General features: G+C 31.3%; 1 pseudogene across 1 annotated transcript; it reads right to left on the bottom strand.

The window, feature by feature from the left end:
• LOC143606957 (sodium/hydrogen exchanger 3-like) lies at positions 1 to 9,029 on the bottom strand (annotated as a pseudogene). Its single transcript, XR_013148848.1, has 15 exons — positions 8,860 to 9,029; positions 6,057 to 6,219; positions 5,844 to 5,962; positions 5,649 to 5,746; positions 5,478 to 5,537; positions 4,215 to 4,261; positions 3,946 to 4,140; positions 3,808 to 3,854; positions 3,097 to 3,163; positions 2,921 to 3,021; positions 2,735 to 2,836; positions 2,507 to 2,651; positions 1,801 to 1,863; positions 1,648 to 1,731; positions 1 to 433 (listed from the first exon to the last, which is right to left on the bottom strand). The product of XR_013148848.1 is annotated as a sodium/hydrogen exchanger 3-like (transcript).
• Between the last annotated feature and the right edge of the window lie 2,283 nt (positions 9,030 to 11,312).

The following is an 11,312-nucleotide window of genomic DNA, read 5'->3' as shown; positions in this document are numbered from 1 at the left end:
AGTAAAAAGTAAAAACAATCCATAAATAGTTAGAAAGCTTGAAATTAGTACATAAGTTTGTAAAAGTGACCTATGTCCATGACTATGCCTTCTGCTATATATAAAAGTCTAAACCAACAAGTCAATGAATCACATTCATGTCGCGGGTCCCAGTCGCATTCGACACAAACCCGCTACCACCAAAGACCGGGCGCATCCAGCCGTCATCAAACTTCCTCCAAAAGTAATGAACCGTACTTGTAGGACTGTTTAGTAGCATCTTTAGACTCGATTTGGTTGTTAGAGTTCTTCCATGATTTCCATTTTCAGGATCATCATCATCATGTCCGTTTCCTAAAAGCGGCACTGATGATGTTGTTGGGCTAGACGGTTCAGTTTGGCTTGACTGAGGTAACAACTTCCTTATTAGCGGCTTAGTCAGTAACCCAAATACCTGCAGACGAGCGTTTTTAAACCTTTCATTGATATCTTTTGTAGGAATGGCAAATGGGTCGGGTTGGGTCGAAACGGGTCAACTAAAAATGGGTTGTTTTGGTTTGGGTCGTACGGGGTCGGGTCAGAACGGGTTAAGATCCCTCAAAAAAAAAATTTCAAAGAAAATAATAAAAAAATCATAACTCAAAATATAAATAAAGTAAAAAACTAAAATGATTCTTCCATTTTCCTCGTTCAAAAAAAAAAGAAACCCGATAAATCGAACCGAAACTGAAAAATCTACGAAAACGGACCAAAAAACCAAAATCAACTGAACCAAAAAATATTCGATCAACACGAAACTAATAAACTAAAACCGAACAGAAACAAAACTGAAAACCCGACCAAAACGAAAACAAATCTGAAATCGACCAAAAAGAAACCAAAACCCAACCCATTCCGTGCAAAAACTTGTGTCGGCTCGAAACTTGATCCGAGCTAAACCTGAACCGAACCCGTTCCAATTCGAAACCCGTTCCGACCCGCAACCTGCCACATTTCCTTAGGACACTAGCTGACGGAGGCCCAAGTGTTGAAGAACGTGCCATGTTATATTTGGAGGCCCATGATCGTGCTTCCAAAGGTGCCCACGAAAACGGGCATAACTTGGCCCACAAAGATCCATTTCAAGCCCATTACCAGTCAAATCGAAGCTTGAAACGAGGAGCACGTTGTGGCAAATGGCCTATGGCGGTTTGGCCCCTGTCCGAAGCCCAAAAACGCCTTCTAAATAAAGTTATGGGCCTTTTATTGTTTTTCAACAGTTTTTGCATTTTTCTTTTTGGGTTTGTGTTTGGCCCATGGCCTTTTCTGGGCCCATTTCGTATTAGAAACTCTATTTATATGTTTCTTATGTAATTTGGTGAGACAGACTTGAATTTTGATAATGATTATTTTTCTCTTCACTTTCCGTTACCTTTGGGTGGGATTTGGGGGTTTTTGGAAGATCATCACGGGAATTCACTGAATCAACGTGATCCGATCTCTGTTATCGTTTTACCGCTGCATCACTAACCCACATCGACCCATTTATTTAAATTTGTCTACCCATTTTGACCCGAAAATAACCAAGGTGGAATTTCAAGTGACCCATTTTGACCATCTAATCTTTTTTTAAAAAAATTGGTACAAAAAGTATATTATTACAGGTAATGAAGGGATTGAGATGCTTACAACAGTGCTGAAAAGAACAACAGTAATGGTGCTGGTGATCAAAAGTGCATTTGCAGGCTGAATTGTTTGTCCAGATCCAGTAAACTACAAACATATTATAAAACGAAATAAGTAAATATATATAAAGTTTATTAATTTTTCTACCGAGTTTACCTTCTTATACGCAAGCGCAATCGATACAGCTCCTCGCATTAGACCAGCCCACCAAACTGTAATCTGTAAACAAATTATGATAAAAACGTTATTGTTACAATGAGTAATCCATAGTTATCAAAGTCGGTAAGCGCACTCAAGGCGATAGGCCTCGCCTAGGGCCTAGGCGCAAGGCGCAAAAAAAGCGAGGGCCTGAAAAAAAAAACACAATAATAAAAACTATAAATATATATGTAATAGATATATAAAACTATTATTACTCCCAAATATAATAAAAATCAATACAATTAGCAATTAAAAAATTTAACCAATACAAGAAAAAAATAATTAAAAAAAACTTTAAAATAATGATATTTAAATTTGAATATATCCCTCTCTATATATACATATAGCTTAACTAGAATATACAAAACAAACTTAATACAGAATCAAGAATTAGATGATGTTGGAGTAAATTACGTAAGTTGAACTATTTTTTAGGTGATTCTTATCAATAGTTATTGATTTAAAAAAAGAAATAAGAAAAAGGTCAAAACTTATCGGAAAAAATAAAATAGGAAGTTTCTCCCGGATATGCGCCTTTAGCATTAAAAAGCGGGAAACCACCGCTTCGCCCAAAATTGCGCCTAGGAGTGCGCTTTTATCGCTTTTAATAACTATGGAGTAATCCAATAATCTAAGAAATTTATATATACTTATTACTTGCCTGCTGTTTCATCCCGATTACTTCATTACCGTCCCTCCCTCTCTGGATAAAGTTAGAGATTAATGAAAGAGGTAATATGAAAGCCACTCTTCCAAACATAATCAGCACAAGCAGTATAACACTTGCCCATATTGATTTTCCCGGGCTGAAAAATTAAAAATTTGAAAAATTGAAAAAAAAAAAAAAGATTCTCAGTTAATAAAGTTATTTACAACTTACAACGGTTACCTGTCATTAATAAACCTCCATTTTTCAATGTCCAAGGAGTCCATACCGACATACAGGAAAATAAACACCTCTGCAATGTACGACATCGTTGCAAAAGTATGCCTGCAAAGTGCAAACCACACAACTTAAGCTAAATATTTTCATATTTTCATATAATTAAAAGGGAATTTGGAGATGATTACACACTTTGTGGTCACTTGTGATTTAAGAGTGACGTTATGCCACGCGTAATGTGACATTACAATCCCACAGAAGAATACAGTAAGGATTCCGCTTAAACCAAACACCTGAAGCGAATAAAAGTTAGTTTTGTCACAAATTACCCAAACTGCCCTTAGAGTGTTTATAGAGCAAGCACTTACTTCAGCTGTAATGTACGAAAGATAAGCCATGAGCATCATGAGAGCTACTTCACGGTCAGTTGAATGCCTGACAATTGACAAATTATCCATTTAGCATACAACCTAGAGTATAGGTTTAATGACATATAAATATATAGGTTTAATGAAATAGATTTGGATCATGTGAGAACTATTTTGAAATTGAGAACCATTTTGGACCACAAAAAACCCAAAAATAAAAAAATCATAAAACAAAAAAAACGCAAAAATTAAAATCATAGAAAAACCAAAATTCTTATTTATCATCCCGAAAACGTCTCGGTTTAGCTAAATTATACATATATGTATAATATGTACATATATGTGGATACATGTTTTTTTATACGCATATGTACAATTTAAGGTAAATGATAATGTACATATGTGTGCATTACGTAACTAGAGATTAAATGAAATAATACACATGTGTATAATACGAAGTTTTTTTTTCTTTATGAAATTGGAATGAAATATAAGAATTTTGGTTTTTTAAATTTTTAAAAATTTTCGTTTTATAATTTTTTATTTTTTATTTATTAAAGGGTTTTTTTTGTAGCTAAAAATGGTTCTCAAAGTTCTCAATTTCCAAAGGGTTCTTTTGACAAATTAACCATTTAGCATACAACCTAGTATAGGTTTAATGACATATAAATATATAGGTTTAATGACATATAATATATAATAACTGTGTACCTTCCAAAATATAACGTTCTAATGATGAACGCACATAGCAGCCCAACCTACAAGTAAGATGAAGAACTATCACATAAACGGTAATAATAATTTTAGCAAACATATACTAGCCAAGTACATAGATAAATGAAGACTTACAAAAACTCCCAACACGGTGCTTAACGCGAACAATTTAAGAAAATTAGCAGTAAAATCAACAGCGATATCGAAGTTCATGTCAGATAAGTCGAACTTTGTGATGGCGTTAAAAAGTACAACCGATGTTGCATCATTCACAACACCCTCCCCGAACACTAGACTGTATTATAATGGTGTTTCTTCTTGATTAAGCACCTAATCACAAGATAACATTTTGGTTAAGACATTATTATTAACTTTTGAGGATCACAAATTAAAAGTATATGTACCTGCAAGGTGCAAACAGAGTCTGTTGCGGAAAATATGGCTCCAAGTGCTAAACAGTTAACAAAAAAAAACAAAAAATAAAAATAAATGAGAAGGTTAGCAAATAATGTTCATTGAAATCATAGGAAAATCAATATCTATACCGAAAATAACAAGACATAACACTTATGTCAATATAGATATATCACTAGAAAGTTAAATTAAATATCACATATGCCCCTATAAAATAATGAAGATATCATGTTTGGCCATTTGATTAGAAACGATTCATAATTGGACAATTCTTTCTTGAATATTTCCGAATTTCATATTTACACATTTTAATTTGTAAGCTTAAAAGTTCATAATAATACCTTCCTCAAAGTACTAGTTTCAAATCCTTAACTGTTTTAACTGTGTTTTTTATTTATTAATTTAATAAAATTATTTTTTTTCCAAAACTCGTGTTGTGTTGGTAAAAGACGGATATAAAGGTTTTATTTATATTTTGAAATTATTTGTTTATAACTGATTAATAAAAAGTTTGATTCTTTTAATTTGGTTTAGATACATATTTTAGAGCATGCTTAGGATTGAGTTTGAAAAATGCTTATTGGCTTTTTCAAAAAGCCATTTTGAAAAGACAGTATTCGGGGCTTTTGGAAAACTGCTTTTTAACCCTATCAAGAAGCTAAAATAAAAAAGATTTTTGTTATTGCCAAACACATTTTAACTTATTGGCTTTTCAAAAACACCAATAAGCCAATAAGCGTTTTTCAAACTCAATCTCAAACATGCTCTTAAAGTTGTGTGGCTAACCTAAAAATAGATGTTATTACTGAACTTTATAAAACACTACTAATATTAAAAAGAATTTCGATGTTTCAGAAACACATGCTAACTTTCATAGAAAATCATAAGATAAAACAACTACCTTTTTTTCCTTGTAATATACAATTAAAAAAAAAAGAATACTCTAATCAAATTTGCATGTGAAATTGTGATTGAAATTTTCGTTTTAATTAAAAAGAGCTCTCAAACTAACTTATGATCGAAGCAAAAAATATATACACAAAAATTACATTAGGGTTTATAAAATGGTAATATGTTTGAGAAGGGTAAAATTGTCATAAACTAAAAGTTCATATAAAAGGGGTATATATGATATTTTAAGTTTAGACTGGGTATACATGATATTTCGCAAGCTTTTAAGGGTATATATTATTCAAGTCTTAAAATGAAAATTTCATCTAAACTTTGGAGACATGAGGAAAAAGAATAAATACCGAGATAGTCCTTGAGCTCGAGGTAACCAATATCCAATATAGGAAACAGACGCATCGCACCTGAACCCAAAAAAAAAAAAAAAGTTAAAGTCTAATAAACCTCAATCAAATAAACACTTCCTACAATAATACAAAAACCCCATAGATGTTTAGTTTAATCATATAACATACCGAACGATATAATGGCAAACGAAATCAGAGTACCAATAACTCCAAAAGAAGTAATGGTCATGAAATTGCGGAAAAATTGCTTCTTTTTCACTTGAAACCTGTTGAAATAATATAACAGTAAGTCAGAAATCATAGAATATTAAAATATATTAAGACACTATCACATATATGTTATTTCGAATCATGCATACATACCCAGCGTTGAATATTATAGGCGGAAGGAGATAAATAAAGAAAAACTCTTGCTTGAATTCCAATATGCGGGAGCTTTTACCACCAGAAGTTAGTAAAATAACACATCCAGTGGCTAAACCCTGTCATAAACAGATAATCATATCATGCAACAAATTAAACCAATTTTCATCATAAAATTTGTTTACATAACTATATACCAAAATATTAACTTACGATCAGAAGGGCGGTGATTGATTGATTCAACCATCGACTATTTTCAAGTAGATGTCCGAGAACAATGCAGCCACATAGAAGGGCTGCAAATAATGCTATCTGGTCTACGAACTCAGTCTCTGGATCTGCTGTTGATAGTAATGAACGGACATGTGAATCCATGCTGCACGCTTGCAAAATATATATATATATATATTATTCCATAAGTTAAAAAACTTTTTACAACTTAAAAACACAAAATACGTTATGAAAGCCGTAAACTTTGTTTACGATATTCAATTTTATGCATGTAAACGAACCGAACTAACACAAACAAGAGCATGTTCGTGTTCTTTTATTAAAAACATGAACATGTCCGTGTTCAGTTAATGTTTGTTCGTTAAAAAAAATAAACACGTTCGTGTTCGATTATTTTCGTTTGTTGAAAAAATAAATGAAAAATTCATGAACATAAACGAACATAAATGAACAAATATACATAAACAAACAATGAACACCAATTGAAGTCAAATACAAGTTTAATTACTTTTTAAAATAACAAAACTTACATAGTTAAATGGACATCATGTGTTCATGTTCATTCTTTAAGTAAATGAACCAAAAATTTTGCTCTTTTTGCTTAATCGAACACGAACATGAACAATTAAACAAACCGATTTCTTATTCATGTTTGTTCGAATGAACATGTCATGTTTGTTTATGTCCGTTCGCTAGAAAAATAAACCTAACAGTTCATGAACTTAAATGAACAACAATCCTAAACAAACACCAACTGAAGTCTAATCCATGTTTAATTATTTTAAAAAACAATAAATTTACATAGATACATGGATTAAACAAACATAAACCACATAAACAAACGTTCACTAACTTAAATTAACAAACAAAACAAGTGTTCATGTTCACTCAATTAAACAAACCAAAAAAAAAATGTTCAAAATATGTTATCAAAGGTATAAACTTTGTTTACAATATTCAATTGTACTAGTACTAGGCCTATAAACAGGCCAAACAAACACGACCGACATATTCGTTCATTTAACTTAAACCAAACACGAACTATTAAACAAACTGGTCTCCTTTTGATGTTTGTCCGTTAAAAAGTTTTTAATTGAATAAACATGCCAAACATACACGACCAATACATTAACATAAATAAGCGTTCACGAAATAAACAAACGAAACATGTGTTCATGTTCGTTCGTTTAAATAAAAGAACAAAAAGTTTTGTTCTTTAAACTTTAACCGTTCATGAACAATTAAACGAACCGATTTCTTGCCCATGTCCGTCCGTTAGGAAAATAAATATGTTCGTGCTCATTTATATTCGTTCGTTAAAAAATAAACGAACACTTTATGAGCATAAATGAAAATAAGTAAACAATCCTAAACGAACATGAGCTGAAGTCTAATCCATGTTTAATTATTTTTAAAAACAACAAATTTACATAGTTACCTGAATTAAACAAACATAAACACACCGAATTAAACAAACGAACATAAACAAATGTTCACTAACACAAATTAACAAACAAAACATATGTTCACATTCGTTTGCTCAATTAAACAAAAAAAAAGTTCAAAATACGTTATCAAAGCCGTATACTTTGTTTACAATATTCAATTCTAGTAGCACTAGGCGGCCTATAAACAGGCCAAACAAACACGACCGACATATTCGTTCATTTAACTTAAACCAAACACGAACAATTAAACAAACCAATTTCCTTGTTTATGTTTGTTCGTTAAAAAGATTTTTATTAAAAATGAGCATAATTGCATAAACACGCCAAACAAAAACGACCAGTACATGAACATAAACAAACATTCATGAAATAAACAAAAAACATGTGTTCATGTTCAATCATTTAGTTAAACGAACAAAAAAATTTGCACTTTCAACTTTAACCGAACACAAACACGAACAATTAAACGAACCAATTTTCTTGCCCATGTTCGTCCGTTAAGAAAATAAATATGTTCGTGTTCATTTATGTCCATTCGTTAAAAAGGTAAACGAGCATAAACATAAATAAACAATTCTAGACAAAAAGTCTAATCCATGTTTAATTATTTTTGAAAATAATTAAGTTATACAGACTTAACAAACATAAACACACGGACTTAAACTAACAATCATAAACGAACGTTACGAATATAATTAAACAAAAATAAATTAATTAATTAATTAATTAATTAAACAAACCAATTTCCTTGTTTATGTTTGTTCGTTAAAAAGTTTTTTATTTAAAAAACTAGCATAATTTCATAAACACGCCAAACAACACGACCAGTACATGAACATAAACAAACGAAACATGTGCTCATGTTCAATCGTTTATTTAGACGAACACAAAATTTTGTTCTTTTAACTTTAACCGAACACAAACACGAACAATTAAACAAACCAGTTCGTTTATGTCCGTTCGTTAACAATATAAACAAACATAATAAACAATTCTAGACAAACAACAATTGAAGTCTAATCCATGTTTAGTTATTTTTGAAAATAATTAATTTACATAGTTAAACAAACTTAACAAACATAAACACACGGACTTAAACTAACAATCATAAACTAACGTTCACGAACATAATTAAACAAACAAAAAAAATATTTAGTTCATGTTAGTTCGTTTATTAAATAAACGAACCTAAACAAACTTCCAACCCAACGGTTCACAAACAGTTCACTAAACTGCGTAAGTATCAATCAGGATGCTCAAAGCCCTATAATAATAATAATAATAATAATAATAATAATAATAATAATAATAATAAAACAGAGGCACAGAGGCCATACCTGAAAATCCAGCCAGCAGATGAATTTGAATGATAATAACAATAATAATAATAAGTTAGGGTTTGGTAAAAAGCAAAGCAAGATGAGTTTTGAGAGTAGATGTAACAAGGCAACTTATGCTACGAAAGTACGCTAATGAGTTGGCGTGATGAAGGTGATCGGTGAATAAAGAAAAGTAAACCGTTAGTTAGATATTAAAGGACATTTTACTCCTTTTTGTTCTCTCAGTTTTTAACATTTATATTCCTTCCGGATAAAGTGTGTTTTATTTTAAAAAAAAATATATCTTATTTTAAAGTCATGTCGGTCTAGTGGTATGGTGTGACACTGTGACGTCCCCTTCACAACACTGAAACATCCATTTACAAAAGTAAACTCTTCTCTAGTTTTTTTTATAGCTGCTGACGAATTCTTCAAACGGGCTACTGGCTAAATTCAAAACATTGGGCTACAATCGTCTTTTGATCCGGGAAAACCTCTCACCTAATGCCAGTGCCCGTGAACACTCTTTCGAAGGCACGACAATGCGATGAGATAGAACTCGTTCAGTTCAAAGATCTAACTAGTGAACGTCGCCTACTCGTCTAGTCATGCGAAGATCTGTCATCACTTTGATGTCACTGAAACTAAACGCTTGGGGTAAGAATGCTGAAACTAAATACTAGGGTAGGAATGGAACATGGATCACATGAAACATCCAGTCTTTCTTTTACCACTTCATCACTAGCTTTGGTTAGAAAAGTCATATGGAAGGGACAAACATGAATACATACCAACTAAATAAAGGATTTTTATGTATATAGTTTAAACAAAATTTACAATTACGAGATGATAATCATAAAAAGGACACCGAAACAATTGAATCAAGGAAAGTATCTTTGTGTTCATCTCGAAAACTAATAGTAACCCCATTCAGTGATCTTCAAATGGTCCACCAAGTATCGTATTGAATTAAGAGATTTAGTTTAATTTTTGGTTTATGCTTAATTTTCTTTTATATACTTTTTTGGATTATGTTATGTTAATATATTGTTTTTTTTAAAATAAGTTAGCCTTGAGAAAACTTATAATTTTGTTATGAGACTTGAGATGGTCCCTCTCGCCGTTTGTCTCTCCCTTTTTAAAACTAATATTATATTGAGTTCTATGAAATGTCGAGAAGTGTATAAAATGTGTGATCTTACTAAGAAAAACAACTTAAAATTATATATTCATTATATCTTTATTTACTCTCTTTATCTAATTACTTAATTAGTCACGTATAATTATTTGTTATATTTTCAGTAAGTAACAAATGCGGTATTTAATGAACGCTATAATGGAGATACGTGATTATTATATACATACTCAAATACTTTACTCATATTAAATAGATACCTTTCTTTAATAGCACGTGCGACAATTTCTTAGAAGCCCACAAATAAAAGCAAAGCATTTAAATTTAAAATAAATAAATAAAACCTAGTTAAATTTATGTCCTACCTACTTCATTGTGGGTAGGTGGTAGGTAGCTTTCTCATGTGCAGCTTAAAAACAACTATGGTTCAAGTATTTTGTATGGGATGATCCGGTGGTAAAAGATCACTATCATCTAGTCTAATTTAGTCGTATAAAGTCTTTAAGTTATTTTTAGTTTTGGGGAACACTTACCCGTCCGAAAAACCACTTGAGATAAAACTCGAATGCCCTCAGGATCAAACCGGAATTCACAAAGATCCCGGTCTTTCTTCATTATTATGTCATCCCAAAGTGTTGACTCTATGAATCAAACCTGAGTCTCCATTTAAAAACTCAAGTTTTTCAATTATTACACCACACATTAAAAAGGATGAGTAAAGGAGATAGACAATAAAGTTTACTTAATTAATAAAACAACATAGACACTATACCTAAATTTATAACACCGCTACTTTTGGAGTTACCTGGTTTATACAAACATTGTAACGTAAATGAGTCTCAACCTTTTCTTTTCAAATCAACCTTGTCTTTGGTTTTAATAAACTCTATTGTATACGTAAATCATATGCATAATTATATATTAAAGTTACCACGTGTTAACTACATTTTAAGATATTAAGACCATGGGGTTTTGGGCGTATGGTCCAGTGAAGACCATACGTCCTTGTCAGCCATGACATGTTTATAAAAAATGTTAATAAACAGCTACTTGAAAGCATCTCTACACAATCAACTATAACACTCAGTTTCAACAAATGATCTTGCAAAACAACCTGGATCTTTCATTGATCATGATAAGAAGAAATATACACCTACAAGAAGTTGTGATTTCTTTATCTTTCCTCTTTTATAAAAACTTATCAACATGTCCATACCTCTATTATCAAAAGACACGTGAATACGTGATTGTCCATTAAGACTTCAACTTTCATAATTTCTTGTATGTTGTATGGTTTCAAGTTTTAACTTTTCAACATGGTTCAGATTAATAACAC

This window comes from Bidens hawaiensis, unplaced genomic scaffold (genome assembly GCF_021521415.1).
Source record: "Bidens hawaiensis isolate Kalapana, Puna unplaced genomic scaffold, B.hawaiensis_p1.1 tig00078559_1, whole genome shotgun sequence".
Lineage (NCBI taxonomy): Eukaryota > Viridiplantae > Streptophyta > Magnoliopsida > Asterales > Asteraceae > Bidens > Bidens hawaiensis.
The sequence above is the reverse complement of the archived record's forward strand: the minus strand, read 5'-3'. Positions and strand labels throughout refer to the sequence as shown.